This window comes from Sorex fumeus, unplaced genomic scaffold, assembly GCF_029834395.1.
Source record: "Sorex fumeus unplaced genomic scaffold, SorFum_2.1 ptg000039l, whole genome shotgun sequence".
In the NCBI taxonomy this organism is placed as follows: Eukaryota; Metazoa; Chordata; class Mammalia; order Eulipotyphla; family Soricidae; genus Sorex; species Sorex fumeus.
The window spans coordinates 9134610-9157524 of record NW_026606096.1 but is presented as its reverse complement, the minus strand read 5'-3'; the positions used below and the strand labels follow the sequence as shown (position 1 = coordinate 9157524).

The window sequence follows — 22915 nt, the reverse complement described above, 5'->3', positions numbered from 1 at the left end:
AATATCAAGGCATTATACCAAAACTCAGTGTATTTCTTTTCTGAAAGAGCTAATGCCAAATATTAATTGTTGATGTATAATGTGTAAATCACCACTCTAGCATCTTACCATCAGTTCCTTTAGCATATTTTCAGAGGAAGTCTGGAAAGAATAAATCTTTGGCTCATTTGAGAACTGACTCTTAAACCAATGCTATCTATCAGTGGATGTTCCAAACTGTCAATGTCTTGCCAGCCTATGTATAAGAGAGCTTTTAGAAATTATATGAATTGTACTTGTGTCTTTATTTTCTAGATTTGCAAATAGAATCTTTTGTTAAAAGATAACATCGAGGTTTGTCAGTGATGGTGTTCTCCATGGCTCTCTTGCCTCATTATATAAGAAACAGCAATTGGCAGAATCAGTGAGAAATAGTCTCTTCTTGTCACTGAGGTACCTTTTCTAAAGCCAAAACATGCCCTATAATGAAAGTGTTGACAGAATTCGGTTAATTATACACTTTTTCATTATAAAGATACTCATATACTTAGTCATTTTTTGTGACTTGGTTTTCTTATCTATCCATCAATGTTGATGAGAACATCATTATTTACATCACCATTATATTCAGAGCCTGGGGGTTTCTTTGATTTGACTTCTGTTTTGTGATGCCTATGTTTATTTTGTGTCAGGAAACTTCAGGGTACTGTTAAAAGGCTAAAATTTATTGGACCTTCTAATATCCATGGCAGCACAATGGATTCTTATTATTGTGGCTAGTGCTACATTAAACACAGGACTTTATCTTTCTGAAATAAATATTTTTATTAATTTGGTTATATACCAATAAGTGGGATTTTCTTGATCATATGAGAGCTCTCTACCTATTTTCTGATCAATCTCTATGCCCTTTTTTTCATAATGCTTATACCACTTTACATTTTTTAGCAAAAGTATACAAGGGTATACTATTTTCTCTACATCCTCACCAACATTTACTGTCTTTAACTTTAATATCCTAACTAGAATAATATGAAATCCATAGATCTTGCCATTTTATCTTCAACAAGGCAATATTAGTCAGTCAACTTGATTCTTGCCCAATGTGTTTTTTATTCTTTTAGGCCCTTTCCATCATATTGGTTTTAGAATCAGTTTGCAAATTTCTAAAAATATATGTAGAGATTTGATAGAGATTATACTAGGAATTAAATCCACTAGGAGAAAATTACATTAGAAAACATTGAGTCTGCTTACTTATGGGCACTGTTTATCCCTTATGTCTTCAGATCTTTCTCTTCAAAGCATCCCATTGTTTTTGGAATACTGAAACACATTTTGTTAAATATTTTACTAATTGTACCTAAGCTTATTCCTTTAAATGTCTATACATATATATTTATACTTGTATGTATATGTGTCACAATAAGACTTGATATGTTAAATTTTTTTGAGGATCAATGTGTGTAATTTTTCTTTATCTTTAGCTCTATTCTTATGGCAATATGTCTTTCTGGTATTGCTATAAAGGTGATACAAACAATATTTTTCATTGCATTCCTTCACCATCAATAGTCTGATTGGGTAGGGTTTACATTTTTAACTTCTACACTCTTAGAAATAACCAGTGAAACCATATGTAAGTTTTCTATATGACTATATATGACAGTAAAAACTGGATTTATGGACTAGAGAGACTAATGTGGGTAAGGCACTAGCCTGCTTGTGCCCAACCCTGGGTTTTATCACCAGTACCACATAGAGTACTACAAGCCTCACAAAGAATGATCCCTAAGCACTGAATCAGTAGTAAACCATGAATACCACTAGATATGGACCACAATTCAAAAATGAATTTGATTTCTTCCTTAATATATTAAACTCTTCAGTTTTCAAACTTATCCCTGATGAACTTTTGTAGTTTGCATACAAAGGTATTTTTCCATTTTATTCAAACTTAAATTTGTTAATGTGAATATAATAGTCATTAATCTTTTAACAACATAGAATAGTGATTTTATCTCTGTGAACTTGATCACTTATATTATCTTTTTTCCTGATAAATCTGATTATAATTTATAAGTATTACTAAGTTTCTCACATAAGCATCTTTGGTTTTGTTCAATTTCCCTATTGTTTTATTGTTTTCTGTTTCATGTATTTCTGCTCTATTTTATTTTCTTTATTTTATCTATTTTTTATTAACTTACCCCCAATCAACTTTCAATTTAATCTACTTTTATATTTCTAAATCCCTAGATTGGCAAAAAAAGAACCAAGGAAGTTTTCCTTTCATACTTAAGTATTTAATGCTATAAAAATTCTCGTAGGTCCCATTGTAATATTTTGACCTTTCTTTTCTATTTTAAAGTAGTCAACAATGGGCTGGAAAAAATAAATAAATAAAATGGACTGGAGTGACAGCACAGCAGGTAAGGCATTTGCCTTGCACGCGGCCGACCTGGCCAACCCGGGTTCGATTCCTCTGCCCCTCTCGGAGAGCCCGGCAAGCTACCAAGACTATCTAGCCCTCTCGGCAAGGCCTGTCAAGCTCCCCGTGAAATGTTCAATATGCCAAAAACAGTAACAACAAGTCTCACAATTTGTTGTGAGACGTTACTGGTGCCTGCTCAAGCAACTCGATGAACAATGGGAGGACAGTGCTAACATAGTAAAAAATACTCTATCTTACTTTATTTGACTCATAAAATATTTATAAGGTTAATTCTTTATTTTAACACATTTAGGTATTTTGTAGAACGGTTTTTGTTGATTTGTGCTACCCAATTGTGACAATTTGACTTTTTGAGGATTGATTTAGACTTAGAGTATGATTTATTTTGACAATTGTCCTGTGTGCTCTTGAAAATATTGAGTTTTCTTCAGTATTTCAATAAAACACTTCATGCTGTCAATCACATCAGTAGGTTAAGAGTGTTATCCAGATTGCATTTCTTAATTTATATTCAGTCTTCTTGTTCTATAAATTATTGACAGAAGACTATTGTAGTCTTTGATCATAAGTGGAATTATATATTGTAGGAAGATTTATATATTGTAGGAAGATTTATATATTGTAGGAAGTTTTCTCCAATTTTGAATGCTTGTTATTATGTATATAATTCATTTTAATTTTGTCTTCATAAAGAATTAACTGGAAACTGGAGTGATATTACCAGAAGTAAAGTAATGCCTTGCACACACAACCAGTCCCTTTTACATATAGTCCCTTGAGCATAGAATCGGGAATAGCCTCTGAGTATTGCCAGGCATAGCCCACCTCACCCATAAAAAATGTTATATGATTCATTCAGATGCATAACATTTTCAGCAATTATCTTTTAAAGAGATTTAAAGAATAGGAAGGACACACATGGGTGTGTGTGTGTGTGTGTGTGTGTGTGTGTGTGTGTGTATGTGTGTGTGTGTCGTTATCTTTTTAAATATTTTACATTCTGTTGCATCGAAATTTCCATGTAGTAAACGTTCCCTCTTATCTAAGGGATCTGCTTGAGACAGGTAATATTTAGAGCCACATCTGATTATGTTCAGAATTTACTTCTAGCTTTTTGATCAGGAATCACTCCTGGAGATGTGAAGAGGACCATATGCGATCAGGAGAACAAATAAGGGCTGGTTCTATGCAAGGCAAATACTTTACTCCCTTACTCCTATACTTTCTCTTGGCCCTGTGAAGGATGATTTTAAAACTCTATTTTAAGGTAAGTCTATTTTTAATAAATTATTTTGGTTTCAATATGTCTAAGAATTCCTTAACTTTCGTTGTAAAGGATATTTTTTCAGGGTTTAGGATTCTAGTTTGACAAGATTAGTGTTTTGTAGATAGAATAATGATGTATCTTTCCCTTGCTTTGCTGTCTATGAGAAATTAAATGCTATTCTTGTCTTTGTTTACATTTGTAATGTGACTTATTCATATCATTTATATGAAAAAGCAATGGATCAAAACAAGGGAATAGAAAGTATTCAATAATGCTATATTGGCTTTAGATTACAAAACTGATAGCCAATAGTGGGAGGACGAGGTGGGTAAAAATGAAGATTAGGATAGAGTAGTAGAGGGTCATGGGAAATTTGGTGGTGATGGGGTGCAGTAAATTTGTACATAAATAGCACAAACTTTAATATTATTTTAACCATATTACCTAAACTATAGTAAAAATTTGAATTAACAAATAATCACCAAAATTATTTATATATTTGCCTTAAAGTTCCTGTTTTAAGTTAACTATAAGATTAGATATTACAGTTATTTTCACATTATGTTATAATAAAATTAATCTGAGGGTATGATAATACTTTTGAGTTCCTTTGGAAAACTAAGAGGGAACAAAGGGTTTATGTTAGAGAGTCTAAGTATGTACAGAGATTGGATTAGAAGCAAGGAAAGTATAAGACATTTGGATTGTCCAGTGACTGACTTAGGAGTAACATAAGCAATGTAAGCAGCGGAGTATTTTACCTAATAGGCTACCCACAATTTGTACTCCCTAAAATAAAATATAAATTTTTAAGCGGGAAAGCATCAAATAAGAATATTTACTTATGACTTTATTAGTGTTAAACATTTTCATGTAATCTGATGTAACAAGACAACTAATATTTCAACTTTTAATTTTTTAATTTTAATTATTTTTTATTTTTTTAGGTTGTTCCCAATATTTAATTACATTTACTATTCAAACACCAATCCTGTCAGCATTACACCTTCCCACCACCAAATTTGAGATGTTTCTATCCCAAGTCCCAATCCCTGTCCCAAAGCACAACTGAAATAACATGTTTTTTGTATTGTCTGTTATGAAAAACCACTGAAAATGCTACAAAAAAAGTATCCGTAGAGGAAAACAGTGTGAAGATTGCTCTATTTTGGTAGGCGCTATTAAGACATTCTTTAGGATATCACTAACATGTTGTTAAAGGTTGAGTGATGTGAGCTTTTGTATATATATCTAAAAATGTATATATGCATATATATGCATATATATATATATATTTCCCTCAATGATTAATTGCCTTTTATTTAAACCCTATCAAATGTGGTGTGTTACTTATGAAGAATGGGTAGGGAGTGTCTTACAATGTGTCATGTGGCAGTGAATGTGGCCGAACAGTTCAGAATACATTCACTCTTATGTGAGGGTCGGCCTGAGTGTGTGGGGAGCAGTCTTGAGCATGGCAGAGGTTGAGTTCTGGATGTTTTTGTCTGTCGGGGATGGGTCCCTTGGGGCGGGGAGGGTTCTCACCCACCCCCTCTGAGGCTCCTCGAGTAAAACAGCCTGGCGCAAAGTCTGGTGGCATGCCTATGGCGGGCATCATGTTGCTCCCTTCTGGGAGGAAAAAGCCGTGTCATTTGGATGGTGGCCAATGACAAGATTATCTGGCACTGGCAGGAGGTGGTTTATGGGCATGACTCCTGGGTCACTGGAGACTGGAGAAAATGGGTAGAGAATCTTTGCTCCTAGTCCCGTTGAGCCCGGAGTCCAAGGTCACAAAGTTCTGCTATTCCAACTTTTTAAAGAAATTTTTGCATCATCAATGTCCAGTCAATACAGGAATCTCAAGTGTTGCTGCTTTGGTCCTAAGATATACGCAAAGTCTCTGATATAGGAAAATTGTTAGCCTAGAATAACATGATGATTATTTCAAACTGCAAGAGCTTTCAAGAACTTTTATTTATGTTTTTCTTCCTTTTGTTTTATCTTTTTTTCTATCATACTCAGTAGTGCTCAGGCTCTACGCGTAGGGCGAAGCCGGTGTGCGGGGACTATACATTTTTTTTTTTATTAGTGAAACACCATGAGGTACAGTTGTAGATTTACAATTTTTTGTGCTTGGGTTTTGATTATACAATGATCAGAGACCCATCCCTCCACCAGTGCCCATTTTCCACCACCATGGATAATATCCCCCGCCCCCCCCCCCCCGCCTCTGTGGCAGGGCAATCCCCTGTGTTGTCTCTCTCCTTTTGGGTGTTGTGGTCTGCAAAAGGACTATACATTTTAATAGGATTCAAATCAGAATGTAAGAGGCAGCTGCATGTTTGTGAACATGTTAATCTTTATGCTATCTCTATGGCCTGTTTATTCTTTTATTTTCTCCTCTCCCATATGGGCATCTTCAGACATTGGCATCGAAGAATCTCCTAGGTGATGCAACAGCAATGATTGAGCTCAAGGCCTCATGTTTTTCCTGGGAGCTTTTTAAGATGCTGAATCATCTTCCAGGCCTTTCTTGCTGGGGGTCACAAATGTTATGGCATGTAAAAGGCTTTTGACCCTAGCAATTGCTTTAAGACACCGAGTCATCTTCTAGGCCCCTCAGAAACTGTATTTAGAGTTTAAGAAGTTTGATGCATGAAGGTAGCCAAATTGGTTTTCTCAATTTGCTTTGTCTGCACAAGCAAGGCGAGTTTACAATTAGGAATATTGCTTCAGTTAACGTTTTTTTTTTTAAATCAATCCAGATGATCACTTGGAATTTTTCCCAAACTTTGACATGTTAGTGTCACATTTATTTTCAAACTATTGAAGTGAACATAGTGCAATAAAATAAAGCTCTTAATATTTTAATGTAAAAGAAGTTAAAGATTAAATCAATTTAGAAAGAAATTCATTAAATAATTTGAAAAGTTTGGATCAGGAAAAAAATCCCGTGAAAAAAGAAAAGCAAGATAATGAACTATAATTTTCTGTTAAGCTTTCTCACTCAATGACAAAATGTCACTGTGACATTTTCTTCAGAGGACCACCACCCACACTATGATAAATGAGTTACTACTTGTAAAGGACTGTGCCCTTTGTAGACTTTAATAAGTCAGGCCTCCTGTAAAATTAAATAATTCAATAAGATATCACCACATACCTATAGATTGATATGCACAAAAAAGACAAAAAATAATCAGCATCAACAGGAATGTGATTCAAAAAGATTCCTTACCTGGTGGGACTGTTCTCTGGGTTCAGCCTCTATGGAAAACATACAGCAATTTCTCAAAAAATAGAATAACAAAGATCCCATATGATCCATCAATAATAACATCTTGACACCTATTCCCTAAACACAGTATTATTAATTCAAAAATATGTATTTGCATCAAAGTTTATTGTAGTGGTTAGTGCAATAGCCAGGATTGGGAAATAACCCAAGTGTCTAATTCAGAGGAATGGATAAATAACTTCTCTCTCTTTTTCCTTCTCTCTCTCTTTCTCTCTCTCTCCCTCTCTCTCTCTCTCTCTCTCTCTCTCTCACACACACACACACACACACACATACACACACACACCATGAAAAGCCATGCAGCAATGAGGGAAGAAATGAAATGTTGTTATTATCCACAGTTTAGATGGAACTAGAGGGCCCCATATTAAGCAAAATAAATCCAAGAAAGGACAAATATTAAACAGTTTTATGATAAATCATTAAAGAAATAAAATAAGACAATAGTGAAGAATGATATGCCCTGCCTTCCTTGTCCTTGAATTATAAGACTGAGATTTACCAAGCAGGGAGAGTGGATTGGGGTGGGAGGCAGTGAACATACAGATATACAATATAACTAGTGGAATGCAGAACTGAAGAATGATATTCCTTCTAAGTAAAATAGTAAATCAAATCCAATTGGGTCTTTTAGGTCTAAGCAATTAAAAAAATGATTTCTGCATGTCTCTGCTGGGCCAGTTGATTGACATGTGTCTTCTGTTCTCACTGTAACACCCTATTCCAGGGTTTGGACAGCATGGTGTCTCTCCCAATTATTCTACATAACAGGCTCTGGTGACCCTATTTTAACTCTTTGTGAACTCTTTCTGAAGCAAGCTTTTGTCTTGGCAACTGTTCTCTATACATGTCCAGCCCCTGGCGCTGAATAATATCAGGCATATCAAAAAGGCCGATGCACTGACTGTGGATCTAATCTTCCTGTGGGTCACCCCACATGGGCATTGCTAGATGGAGAGAGGCTGTTAATAACTGGGTTCAAATCTCTGTTTTTCACTTTTCTCTTTTTTCCAGGATTTTCCTTTCTTTAAAATTTACCATCTGTAACAAGATAATGCACATCTCTCACAATGTACTTTGAAGACCTAGATGATTTATGTGTGTAGTCATGCGGTCCGTAAAGCGCAGTTACTGCCACCGGACTGAAAATGTTTTGGTAGAGCACTTGACTCAGATGCATGACCGCTTTGGTTCCAGCCCTTGAAAAGTCCAACTGTTACTCATCTGTCCTCATGTTTATAGGTTGCTGAGAGGCAGGGGCTCTGCTCTTCCTTCTAGAAACACCCTTTACTTCTGTGGCTGCACACTTCCTTCCTGCAGTGTTATAAGGCTTTAGGGTTCATTCTTTGGTTTTCCCTTTGGGCTAAAGGTTATGGAGCAGCATTCACTTTGTACATATGGGTCAAATTGGGTCTTTTCCATCTAAGCAATCTTAAAAAAAAACAGATTGCCGCATTGCTAGGCCAACATAGATATGTTTTTATCTATAGGTCCATTTCGCATCTACTCTCAGCTACTCTTTTACCTACTAACATTGAAGACTTTGCCCAAGTCCTTATCTCTATGACATTAATAGCAAAAGTATCTCTCTAGACACCAAAGGGAGCATTATCATATTATTTTATACAGTTAATGTTTAAGCACTTAAAATTGCTTTCCATGTAATTTGGTATTTAAGTTAATTACAAGTAGGAACTATATATATAAAATTTTATTACTAAACTTTTGTAATTGCCAATACATCTTTTGTATTACCAACTCTTTCATTGATAATGTAGAGAGAAAAGGTAACTGAGAGGAAAGCAATTCTCTTCTAAAGCTATCATGAACTCAAAGAGTTGGTATAATATTGTGACATAAAAAGAATTGCTAATTTTCAGAATATATCTGTAGATACAACTGTTTAGCACTTTCAATTACAATAAGACTAAATAGGGATATCTTAAGATTTTAGAAATTGGTATTACTCCTAGAATTCCCAATTTTTATACTACTACTGAATTTATTTTAGATCTATGATGACTCTCCATTTTTATCATCACCGTACTAGTATAATGGTTTGGAAAGCTTCCTAACTGGCTTCCTTAATTTCATGAATTCATTTTCAGATTCCAAAGTCAATTTATAAAATCATACATAATTTATGAGTTTTCTTTGTGAATCAATAGTTGATTAGAATTCTAAAAATTTAAATCCCAGACTTTCTGCGTGCAATTTTCTTGCTCTTGAAAGTGCTAAAAATTGTCTTCATTCATTGTTATGTTTCATTCATTGTTGCTTTTCATTCATCTGGAAACTCATTTATTCAGCTCTTGATATACTGTTAAGTTATTGTTTATATGTTTTCTCTCTTTTCTTTGTTCTTAAATTCTTCTACCTCAGCTTCTACTTTTCTTGTATATAATCCTAATTTCTAACTTGAAATAATACTGAAAAATAAAAATAAAATGTTAGAACATTATTGTCAAATTTGTTTATGAACAGTATGGTTTTAATGAGCAAAATCCTTATCATCCATTATCTTCCAACAAACTATGTCTTAATTTTTCTTCTTTTGTCATTTTTTCAATAGTTTCACTTATTTCATTCTGACTGAAGGGACTTGCTAAGAGGTTAACTTAAAAAATCACCAAGAAATATGTTCCTACCACTTTTCTTCTTGAAAAATGAAATAAATTGGGTTGTTAAAAGTGAAGGTAAGTGCAATATATAAATTTAGAAACTAGGTCAGATCCTACTTTGGTGTCAGTGATAAAAAATGTAGCAAATTTCAGAGGGGGAATATTCAATAATTGACACAAAAAGAGAGATCCCTAAAGTCATAGTCATTTGTCATCTGGTTACAGAATTCAGGAACTCTAATCAACAGTATAAACTCCAGGGAAAGTAACTCCGATTTGTTCACTATAAAGTTTACAAGCTATATCATTTTTTTAGTATAATCAGTAAGAAGGATAAAGAAAAGAATGAGGTAAACAAATGGCAGGCAATATGGAGTAATGAGAAAATCACTGGATTAGAAATTGACTCTAATGAGTCTTCAGCAGTGTGACCAAGGAAGATACAATGTCTCCTTGTTGCTTAGAATCTATCATAAAATGTGAGATTGATAATAAAATATGCAATTTACCTTTTAAAAGTATAAACATAAAATTTTAACATTCTTATAACTGGCAACCCATTTTGACTTAGAGTGATATTGTTAATATATGTGACCATTTAATTTTAATTTTTTATGTTAAATAACTGTCACTATATGAAAGTGAAAGTATGGATAAGAATAAAATAATGTAAATTTTTATCTATTAAACCTTATAAATTTAGTAGGCATTTATAATCAGTTGATTTATATGCAAATAAATATTCTCAAAGTTGAATTTACTTTCAAAGAAAAATTAGTAGAATATGGTGATAGTTTCACAGATTGAAGTTTGAGGCTATTGTTCACTATTCTCTCACTTGTCCATGACTTAAGAAATCTCTAAATTGAGAAAGAAACAAGTAGAATAAGTTCTCTGTATATTATTTCTTAAAATAACTCAGGAATAAACAAAGCATTGTTAGTGAATAGGAAATATTATTAGAAAGTATTTAAAGCTTTCTTTTTATGATCTAACACCCACTTATCTAGTATCATTAAGATGCCATGTGGTTGATAATAAATAGATTGAGTAGGAAGGCTCCTGGGAACCCTCTTACCTCCAAGAATTTTTAATAGACTACAGTTTAATCATTACCTTCTGAGCCATTTCCCAAGTGGGAATGTTATATTTGGAATATCAGAGCATTAATGATCTACATCTCTGTTTTTTTCCACTTGCTCTTATCTCTGAAAAAAATATTCATTTATTTTTCACTCTTTGTACTTTTAAAACTACAAATATTATTCCTCAAATTAAGTCTTGACCTGTCCTTTTCATTTTGCATGTATATTTTATTTTCATTCTTCGCATAATCTGTTTATTACGGTCTCTGAAAATTTTGTATTGTCTGTTTTTATCTTTCCAGGGACTGTAAATACACAGAGTAAAACTTTGTCCAATTTTTTGCATGCTATGCTAGTTTCTTTATTAAAATAAGTAAATTAAAGTAAACAATGTGAAATTTGTAATAGGAATCTTGGTTTGATGCCTTATTCCATTCACCTTTAGTTGGCTTACTCAGGGGGAATCATCATATTTTCATTTCCTTAACTTTCAGATGAATGTAATTATAATTTTTATTATAAATATACTTATTTGTATGCAAATGTGAATTGTGTGTCATTATTTTGTAAGCAGAGGTGTTAAATTAATATCACCCCTGTGATTGTGTCACAAAAGGAAAGACAAAGAGTTAGGACAACTTGATCGTAGCATGCCAGAAAAACACAAGTCTCAGATATCTATATATTTTAAAAGTATCAAGTCTCTATATAAGCATTTTTCCAACTAAAATTGCATTCTGAAACACTGAAATATGAAAACAGCTTTTGAAAAATATTGTGGGAAAAGTGAATATTTGGAGTAGATAAAGAATAGAATGGAATTAAAATGCAAACTGGACAAAAGCAGTGATAGACAAAAGTGGAAATTTTGATTTTAAGAATTTTTAAATAAATTATATAATCGCTTCTCGACCTTTTGGCTAAGATCAAGTGTGATAAATTATTAGAACACACTCCTCTATAAAATTTATGAGTAAAACTCATCTTTTTTATGAATGATAAATGTGGATATGATGTTTTCTTGAAACCTAGTGTTTCTAAAAGTAGAGCTTCTGATAATGTCTTTACCTTTATTTACAAGACAAAAACTTCTCAGAAACCTTTGGAAAAGCCAAAATATATACAGATTTTCCTTTTTTAAATTTTTTTATTAGTGAAATACCATGAGGTACAGCTGTAGACTTTCAAATTTTCATGCTCAGGTTTCAGTTATACAATGATCAAGTACCCATCCCTCCACCAGTGCCCATTCTACACCACCACTAATCCCAGTAGCCCTCCCATTCCCTCCTCATTCCCCCATCCCATCCTGACTCTGTGGCAGGGCATTACCTTTTGCTCACTCTTCAAGATCTTGTAGTTTGCAATAGAGGTATTGAGTGGGAGTGGCCATCGTGCTCGGTCTATTGTCTATTTTCAGCACACATCTAGCATCCCGAGCGAGTCCTCCAAACATCCTTTACTTGGTGTTCCCTTCTCTATCTGAGATTCCTTTCCCCCCAGCATGTGCTGCCGACTTCCAAGCCCTGGAGCAGACCTCCTGGTCAGATTTTCCTATCTACTGAAATGAAATTAGTTTGTCATTTTTATTTATGAGTCAAGGAAGACCTTTAAAAAGTCACTAAATATGTATTCAGCATGTCTAAAAGAAATTCCATGCATAAATTTCTTAAAACATGAAGAGTGGCATTTTTTAAATTTCTATAAAGGGTCAAGTCAGGGTGTCTGCTTTGGGATGGGGGGAAGGATTACACGTTCCCATTGAGACCAACTAGGAAAAGCCAGGTAAAATATATGTTTTAGTAGATTTAATAGCATCAGATGACAGGAATATGAGAGCTACAAATTTTATATCTAGGGAGAGGAAACTTTTAGAAGGCAAAATTATAACTCTTTGGACATTATTTAATTCTGTTTAAGGAATAAGAGCAGTATGTCTAGGCTTAGGACTAGTTGTGAATTGGTTCTGGGGTGCAGAATATGGGACAGTGACTGTATCACTTACAATGAATTTGAGACAGAGAGTTGGTAGTATGAAACTCCTCAGCTATATGGCAAATTTACCCTTTAATAGATATACTAAACTGTTGAAAATAATCAAGGAAGAATGGGACAGAAAACATAAATTATCAAAAAAAAATTGAGGTCACCACAGACCTTACCAACACTGAAAAGCTAAGAGGATATTAGCTAATTAATCAAATTAGCAATGCTAATTAATTTGATTAATTTGAATGAAATAGAAAATTTCTTAGAAAAACTACATCATATAAACGGAATAGAATAAATACCTGCTGCTTAATAGCTTCTATAGAACTGTAACACTGTAGCACTGTCCTCCCATTATTTATTGATTTGCTCAAGCGGGCATCAGTAGTGTCTCCATTATAAGACTTGCTGTTACTATTTTTGACATAGCAAATATACCACGGGGAGCTTGCCAAACTCTGCCATGCGGCAGGATACTCTCGGTAGCTTGCCAGGCTCTCCAAGAGGGATGGAGAAATCGAAATAACTTCTATCCATAAAACAAACATATAACAGTATATACATATGTGCATATATGCACGTTCATACAACTCACCTTTTTTCAAATATTTAAGAAGGAATATGGATAAGGTGAATATTACCCTAATATTTTTATGAGATCAATATAATGTCCTCAAAACTTTGTGAGGACATTGCAAAACAATCTTTCCCATGAACATAGTTGTAAAAATGCTTAAGCAGATTTTAACCAGTAAATTCAGTAAAATTTATGTAAAAGATAATACATTTTGATAAAATTAGACATCCCAGGAATATCAGAGTCAAATGCTTTTGAAAAGTCAGCCATGTTATGATTCTTCATAGTAGCAGGAAAATTAGGGCCCTGGTTGTATAGAAAGACATTTGAGAAAACATAGTAGCATTCATGATAAAAATGAGAAAGAGGAGGAGAAAAAGGAGGAGAAAGAGGAGGAGGAGGAGGAGGAGGAGGAGGAGGAGGATAGAAGAAGAAAGAGGAAGAAGAAGTAGCAGAAGAAAAAGAAGGAGAAGGAGGAGGAGAAGGAGGAGAAGGAGGAGGAGAAGGAGGAGAAGGAGAAGGAGAAGGAGAAGGAGAAGGAGAAGGAGAAGGAGAAGGAGAAGGAGAAGGAGAAGGAGAAGGAGGAGAGGGCCTGATGGGACTGAGAGATAGTACAGAGTGCAGGAGTTGCCTGACATTCGCTAACAAAGTCCTAAGCACAACAACATGTGCATTCAAACCCAAACCAAAAGCAAACAAAACAACCAAACAAAAAGCTTCTTAGCAAATTAGAAATAGAAAAAGCATAAATAAATAACAGTGGGTCAAGTGTTTGTCTTCATGTGGCTGACTAAGATTTGATCCCTTGCAATACATATAGTCCCCCAAGCACTCCGAGGAGTGATCCTTTACAGAGTCAGGAGTGAGCCCTGAGCAAATTCAAGAGGGGCGGTCCAAAACAAACAAAAACAGAAGAGAAAGAAAGAAAGAAAGAAAGAAAGAAAGAAAGAAAGAAAGAAAGAAAGAGAGAGGGGGGGGGGAGGGAGGGAGGGAGGGACAGAGAAAGAAAGAAAAGACAGAGAAAGGAAGGAAGGAAGGAAGGAAGGGAGGGAGGGAGGAAGGAAGGAAGGAAGGAAAAGACAGACAAAGAAAGAAAGGAAAGAAAGAAAAGAAGGACGGAAGAAAGAGAGAAAAAGAAAGAAAAAGATGAAGAGGAGGGGGAAAGAGGAAAGAAATAAAGGAAGGAAGGAAGGAAGGAAGGAAGGAAGGAAGGAAGGAAGGAAGGAAGGAAGGGAGAGAGGGAGGGAGGGAGGAAGGGAGGGAGGGAGGGAGGGAGGGAGGGAGGGAGGGAGGAAGGAGCAAGCATTATTCTCTTCTGGTAAATATGGATCAATTTCTCATATCAAGATAAGACAAAGAGTTAAATACAATTATAATTATAAAATATAAAGCAAAAGTACTATAATATACACTGGAAAAGTTAGAATATTTTGTCTTAGTTGACTAAGATTGTCATAGCTACTGACCTTATGAATCAGATATCTTAAAAAACAGAAATTTATCCTGTTCTAGAAACTGCAAAGTCCAATATCAAGGTGTGGCAAGATAGTTTTATTCTGAAGTCTCCACTCTTATCCACATCTCATCAAATACTCACATGACCTCTTTGTAGTGTGTGTGTATGGAGAGATTAAAAAAAACTGTCCCTGGTGTTGCTTCCTATGAGGGCACTAATCCTGTGATGAGAAGAAACCCACCCTTATCTAACTATAATCACCTTCTAGGCCCATCTCCAGATATCACTTTGAGGACTAGAGCTCCAACATAAAAATTTTGAGGTGGGATTGGAGAAATAACAAAATAACTAGCTTGCATGGTTTGAAGGTTGGAGACCTGAAATCTACTCCTGGAGCAACATGGCCTACCAAATTGGAGGATCCCCAAGCACAAAGAAGGAAGTAGCTTTTACCTCAATGCCACAGGCAAATTTGAGAGAATATTTGCTTGAGGCCCTCCTGTTGTTCATCAATTTGCTCGAGCGGGCCCAGTAACGTCTCCAATGGAGATTTTGTTGTTACTGTGTTTGGCATATCGAATACAACACGGGTGGCTTGCCAGGCTCTGCTGTGCGGGCAAGATACTCTCAGTAGCTTGCCGGGATCTCTGAGAGGGGCGGAGGAATTGAACTCGGGTCGGCCATGTTGGCTGCGTGCAAGGCAAACGCCCTACCGCTGTGCTATCGCTCCAGCCCAGAGTGGCGTGGAGCAGAGTGGCGCAGCGGAAGCGTGCTGGGCCCATAACCCAGAGGCCGATGGATCGAAACCATCCTCTGCTAGCTTTGAGAGAATATATATTCAATTAATAAAATAAGTCATCAGTAGACAATATTGGTAGGAAGTGGACACAAAAACACTTCTGGGATATAATTTTCTAAACCGAAATCCCTGTAAACAGTTCTAGTCTTAAAGTCCTGTGCCTAGAGGTTAAGAAAGAGATGAGGCCCTTGTTCCTAAAATAATAGATGTTGGCCTGTAGCTAGAGAAATTTCTTTCCTATTTTGTAGAGGGTGACTCTTGAAATATTAGAATATTGAATTTTTGCTGTCCTATTTTTCAAACTTTTTTTTATAACTTTATAACGAAGACTGCTAAATAATTCTTCCAAACTGGAATTAAAATATAATGCAAAAGAGGCAATTTTCTTTTTTCTTAATGACTGCCCATGTGTTTAAATGAACCCAGTCTATTAATCACTAATCAGATTTTCAAATTATATTTGAAATATAATTTGACAGGTTGTCAAATTACATTTACCACTATATAAGTCCTACATATTGTGCAGATTCTCATTATTCTTTGGAGTAATAAAAATAATAATATAAAATTCCAAGCGTTTTCTTTTAGTTCATTGTTTTAACTCTTGAATTGCCTATGCACATTAACTGTAGTTGTCATGGATCAAGTCATTTATCTTCTCATAATTTTTCCTGTTTCTACCTTATAATTTACACCAAAATTGTCCAAAGTTTCTTAATTTGTCAGATTTGCTTTCCTCAGCTCAAGTTTCCCCTTTTTCCCCTGACACACCCATCTCCAGTTCTGTCTCTATACAATGCAAATCCTAGCATGCTGATCTTTCAGCTAAAATCCTTTGCATTGTCTTTTTGCTGTCAGGGGAAAATGCAGAGTTTGACTTGAAATATAAGATCATTCTTCACTTGGCCTTTGAACTGTTGCAAGGTAAATAACATCAGTTCATAATCTTTGCATCTTGGTCTCATTTGCAAAACAGGGGTAATAAAATTTTAACATCATTAGATCCCAATGAATATTAAATGATATTAGGCATTTAACAATCTAGGTGACATTCCAGTAAGCAAGACACTAGTTGTACTACTATTGCTATTCCTGTCTCAGTCAGGTTTATCACACACTTTCCTCATAACCCTAATGAACCATAATGGTTTATCATATCAAAAGAGTCTTATTGCCAGTGTAAGTAGTCATTAGTGGTTTTGATTGACTATGAAACAAAGGTTCTCAATGTCCTCACCTTGGAACAGATTGATTTCCTGAGTCACTGAACTCAGGAAATCAGTTTCTTCTCTAGATTACCAAATGAATAGATACATAGGACAAGGTCAGAGAATGTCTTGAACTGTAAAACTTCCTTTCTCCTGGAATTTTGTTTGATCACCATGTGAGAATCTGGATGAATTCACCCACTCATATTTCCTCTAAATTCCCATCCCCAAAACTCTGGGGGTTTTATGGAAGTTTTATTATAGTTGTGTGGATTAAATTTATTGAGCAGGGCATTTGATTAAGCTAATTTCCCCTTTCCTGAAGTAACTGTGGATGTAGGTCTGAAAATTCAACTCCCTAATTACAATGTCGGTTCCTATGGCAACCAGCTTCCCATCTGATTTCCAGAAGCTACTTTGTTAACATAACAATTTATACCTTTAAGATATTAAAGAAAATTTTAGGATTTTAGGAGCTTTGAATCAGTAGTGAGGCAGACTTTCTCTTTCTCCTATCTATCTATCTATCTATCTATCTATCTATCTATCTATCTATCTATCTATCTATCTGCACATATATGTTGGGGAACACTTTTCCCCCCAATGGGGCCTGGACACATTGTGCACTGGATCCGGGCAGAAATGGGGTGAAAGAGTAGGGGCGTGCAGAGAAACACCCTACAGAAGCAGCTGATGGCGGTTCACTTTATTGCCAAATACACACATATTATATAGAAGGTCTCGGCTTACAAGAAAGTCCAATCACATGAAGTTCAGCATTATTGGCCTATCACCACTGCTTCTCTACTATGCTCCGGTCCAGTCCCAGTCAATGCTGGATGCTGCAGTTAGAATAACTTGGTAAGCGTAAGTAAGTTTCTGTGACTAGGGCTCATGTAACTAGGTGATTGAGTGAGGCTCAGGGTGCTGGCTGACACCCTGTTCTTGCCAACTTTGCCCAGATACTCCCTCTTGTGAAGCTTTACTTCTAAGCTGCTTTGCAAGGTGGGGTCTTATCTGCATGAGAATCTGTCACCCTGCTCTCTCTCTCTCTCTCTCTCTCTCTCTATATATATATATATATATACATACACAGCGGGTAGGGCGTTTGCCTTACAAGCGGTCAACATGGCCGACCCGAGTTCGATTCCTCCGCCCCTCTCGGAGAGCCCGGCAAGCTACCGAGAGTATTCGATATGCCAGACACAGTAACAACCAAGTCTCCAATGGAGACGTTACTGGGCCCGCTCGAGCAAATCGACGATCAACGGGAGGGCCTTTACCTTTTTACCTTTACATATATATACACAGTGATATACTATTATATATATTATACTGTGATATATATACCTATATATAGACATATCACTGTGTCTCTCTTTATATAGATATATATCTAGATAACTTTTGAGTTTCAATTGAAGAATTATCTGCCTCACTAACATTCAACGAATAGTGAGTCAGCTGCATTCTTTCACTACACCTGCTCTATCTATTCTGCAGCATTTCTAATATGCTATCTGCAGGTTCTTCATGAGTATAAAAGGTGGGGGAAGTAATTCTAGTTTAAAAGTCTACCTTTCTTCTGGGATCCTGGCATTAACTTTTCTGTACTTAAAATTTTTATTATTTTGCATGGCATATCCATACTGTGTCTCCTTTTGGGATATGCAATGTTCCCAAATGTTTTTTCTCTCCATAACTTGACATAGCTCTGCTTCACTGTTAGTACTCAGAAAACACTCTGATGAACACACTCCTGAATGAGTCAGCGTTCTGTCTAGAGGAGCAGAGATGTTATTATTTTTTCTCAGTCTTTAGTTACTCATAGCTATACAACTGACTGGGCTAAGCCTTTGTATTGTTTATGGGACAGGTAGATTGCTCCATAGCTGGAAGCCTGCCTCATGAGCAAAGGGTGAAGATAGCTGGAATAGAGAAGGGATCACTAAGAAAATGATGGCCGGAGGAATCAGTTGGGATGGAAGATGTGTGCAGAAAGTAGATAAAGGACCAAACATGATAACCCCTCAGTGTCTGTATTGCAAACCATAATGCCCAAAAGTAGAGAGAGAGTATGGGGAATATTGTCTGCCATGGAGGTAGGGGAAGGGTGAGAAAGGAAGGGGTATACCAGGGATATTGGTGGTGGGGAATGTGCACTGGTGGAGGGATAGGTGTTTGATCCTTGTGTGATTGTGTTAGGGTAGAGAAGCTCGCCACCCATGAAGGAAGATTCCAAGAGACTTTCTCATGCAACACACACACAGGGTTTATTGTCCAAGCATGCTGGGGCTCACTACATGTCCCGAAAATAGGACAGAGCCAGAGAGCTCCGAACCAAAGCACAGTGAGTTTTTATAACAAAGAATAAACAAAGGAATCTTACAGTACAGCAATCTGCAGCTTTACCAAGAACAGGACACTTGCACAAGATTAACTTCTTCGGAACATCTGAACACATGTCCCCATATCTGGCCCAACCACAAGGTCATAGCAGGGTGTAGGTGGGAGCTACATTATAACTCTTTCGAGCCAGCTTTTGCAACTCTAGCTTTCACAGCTTCTGGTTAACTCTTTCCTACCACTTAACTCTTTGATGACTATTAGCCTGGGCGGCCGTTACATTTCTATCTCTGGCCTTACAATTATAACCCAAACATGAAAGCTTGTAACTATCTCACGGTGATTCAATAAAATTAATATATATATGTATATATATATGTATGAGTGAACTGAAACTATAAAACTAATTTTATGAGCCAATGAAAAATATATACCTATGTACATATATATATATATATATGTATATACATATTTATTTAACTTGCATTAAATTCTATTGCATGGTAAAAAAAATCCTTTGTATTGTCACTAAGGAGCTTTTCCACTAGGATTTTTAAGCTAAAAACTTGAAATAGTCACAGCAGGTTTTGATATCAATCTAAATTGTCCCTTGAGTAATGTGACAATGACAACAAACATCTTCAATAAGGCCCAAAGTGCTTGGTATTTTCAAGTCACAGAGGCAAGTTTAATTACTGCGGATAAAATAAATCAGGATGAACTCATTGGAAATGCAAGCATTCCAGACAGCCTTAACTGCAGTAGTCTCAGCCATCTGCCAACAAGGGTAATTTGTTCTAGCTTCAGAAAGAACAGACTGCTTAGTTCAAGGTGGGGAAATCAGAAGCCCCCGATTCTTGCACACCTCTATATTTAAGAAAGCAACCGATGCCTGGGATACAGTTCAGTGGCTGACATGCTGCCTTACAAGCAAACTACCAAGGAAATGCTGATATGGGTTTGTAATAAAAAGTGTGGATATCTAGTATCACCTGACACTTTTACATGGACATAGAAATATTGAACTTTATAACTTAGTTATTTCATGTAATTATAAAATAATTGTATTGGTCCCGGGGTTATAAGGTTACATTATAACCTTGTTTCCACGTGATAAGGTTATAACACATTTAATGAGCATAAAAAAGGGGAAGGGGGCTTGAGCGATAGTACAGTGGGTAGAGCATTTGCCTTGCACTCGGCCTACCAGAGTTCAATCCCCGGCATCCCATAAGGTCCCCCGCGCACTGCCAGTTGTAATTCCTGAGTGCAGAGCCAGGAGTAAGCCCTGAACATAGCTGGGTGTGACCCCAATAGCAAATAAATAAATAAATAAATAAATAAGGTGAAGGGAGGAATGGAATTTCTAAGGATGGAAGTTTAGGATACAGATTGGAAAACAGCAATGACGTTTGCAAGTTCCTTCATAGCTCTTTGTCTGCAAAGGGAGAGGGGTCTTCTTGAGTAAGATTCTCCTGCTGACGTCTATGGAGAAGGTTCAGGACCACACATACATCCCAGAAGTCATTTCCAATATGACCCAATTTGATGCCCAAATTTATACTATATTTCATAGGTTTATTACAAAGTTCATCCATTCATTTTAGTCAGGAGGAGCCTCTCGACTGTAAGGTACTCATTTATTCTCTCCTCTCTTATCATTGTATCACTGTCATCTGGTTGTTCATTGATTTATTTGAGCAGGCACCAGTAAGGTCTCCACTCATCCTAGCCCTGAGATTTTAGCAGACCCTCTTTACTCATCTTTCCCAACGGTGCCACATTGGAAGCTCTTTCAGGGTCAGGGAAATGAGACCCATCATTGTTACTGGGTTTTGGCATATCGAACATGCCACGGGAGTTTGCCAGGCTCTGCCCTGTGGGTAGGATACTCTGGACAGCCTGCCATGTTTTCTGAGAGCAAGAACTAGACAATAAAATCTTGGTTCTGGTTCTGGGAGCTTGGTTTTATAGTCTTTGTATCTTTGTATCTTTTATAGTCTCTGGATCTTGGCCATTGATGGAATTACACAGAGATAAAGAGATGGGATTACAAATTCCTTTCTTATGTCTGCTTTTGTTACTAACATAAGACACTTCTTACATCACTGAGGTGCTGCTCCTTCCAAGTGGTCCCCACTGTTGTTCCCTCCATGCCCAATCTAGTTTCTAGCTTCCGAGAACTATAATTTTCTTTGTTTGTAACTATTACATTCTTTGATAAAAGATATTTACAGATGGAATGACTCTTCTATTTGGAAGACTGCTCACTAACTTACTTGTCATCTGTGTATCTCTCTGGACAGGATTCAGTTCTTCTACATCTGCTGCACTGCACAGCCTACATGTCTGCCTTCTTACTAAACCTTAAGCAATTTGGCACATTTATTTTCATTATTGTGTACCAGAATTTGACCATACCTTAATCGTGTCTAAATCCCTCTAAACCAAAACTTGCAATGTCTTACACCACCCAGCACAAATTCATAACTACATTAGGAAAAATAACATATACTGGGAATTATCTTTTTTTGAGTGACTCTAACCACTATCTATACATTTTCTCCTTTAATCATCTCCACATTCAAGTGATTACCCTTTTTATGGCAAATAAATCCACACATATACAACATGTGACTGAAGAATTGCAAATATAGCAAATGGAGCATTTAGAAAAGTTTTTCAGTAATTAAAAAGATAGCTCTATAATTTGACATTGTATTGTACTTCAGATATATTAAAAACAGAGTAGAGTATCTATAAAAATTTATATTATATTAAATATAAATATTTATTATTGAATATAATATATTAAATACATAATATATAATATATTTATATTATATTAAAAGTTTAAAAGAACTCTTTTACATTATAAAAATAAGTAAAAGGCCCTCCCGTTGATCATCGATTTGCTCGAGCGGGCCCAGTAACGTCTCCATTGGAGACTTTGTTGTTACTGTGTCTGGCATATCGAATACTCTCAGTAGCTTGCCGGGCTCTCCGAGAGGGCCGGAGGAATCGGACTCGGGTCGGCCATGTTGGCTGCGTGCAAGGCAGACGCCCTACCCGCTGTGCTATCGCTCTTTTGTGTTATTCTCTTTTGTGTTATTTAATTGGGCTACACCAAGAATGCTCTGTGACCACTCACTTCTCTTTGGAATGTCTCATGGCTATGCTCAAGTGACCACATGGTGCTGGAGAGGGAACCTCGACTGGCCCATTCAGAGCAAACACATTAACTATTGTATATTATTTTTCAGGTCCAGATATATGTATTCTTGTTTTTTTTTTGTTTGTTTGTTTGTTTTCTGGGCGAGGTCTTACTCCTGGTTCTGTGGTCAGGTATAACTCCTGATGGGGTTTGGTGAAACTTGTGTGGTACTTGCAAAGCAAGCACCTTGCCACTATACTATCTCTCTGGTTGAGTTTTGAATTTTTAACCTATAAATCTGACATAATTTCTTTTGAGCATGCATACTAAGGATTTTTTTTAATGTTGTGGCTTCTTTCTTTGACAAAATTATTCCCACTTACTCCATTGCCAGGGGTAAAATGACCCTTGTAAAAGATATTAACATTTTTATGATTGTGTGATTTATAATTGTAATGTTTTATAACAAGTTACACACCGAAATTAAGTGCCAGATAAGCAGAATTTGCAATAGTTAATATCTAAGGATCTGGAATAATTTGTTTTGGGCTCATTAGCCACCTGTGCCACTGTTAATATCTGTGCTAAAGCATTTATTACTTACAATTCTGAGCACAGTTTCAAAAACATCAAGATGATGTGAAGTTCTTAAATGTTTTTGAGATTTCTCCCCCAGAGTGG

General features: G+C 36.0%; 1 non-coding gene across 1 annotated transcript; it reads left to right on the top strand.

The window, feature by feature from the left end:
- Positions 1-15474: 15474 nt before the first annotated feature.
- On the top strand, positions 15475-15546 carry TRNAM-CAU (transfer RNA methionine (anticodon CAU)). The gene has a single exon. It is a non-coding gene; the product is annotated as a tRNA-Met (tRNA).
- The last annotated feature ends 7369 nt before the right edge of the window (positions 15547-22915 follow it).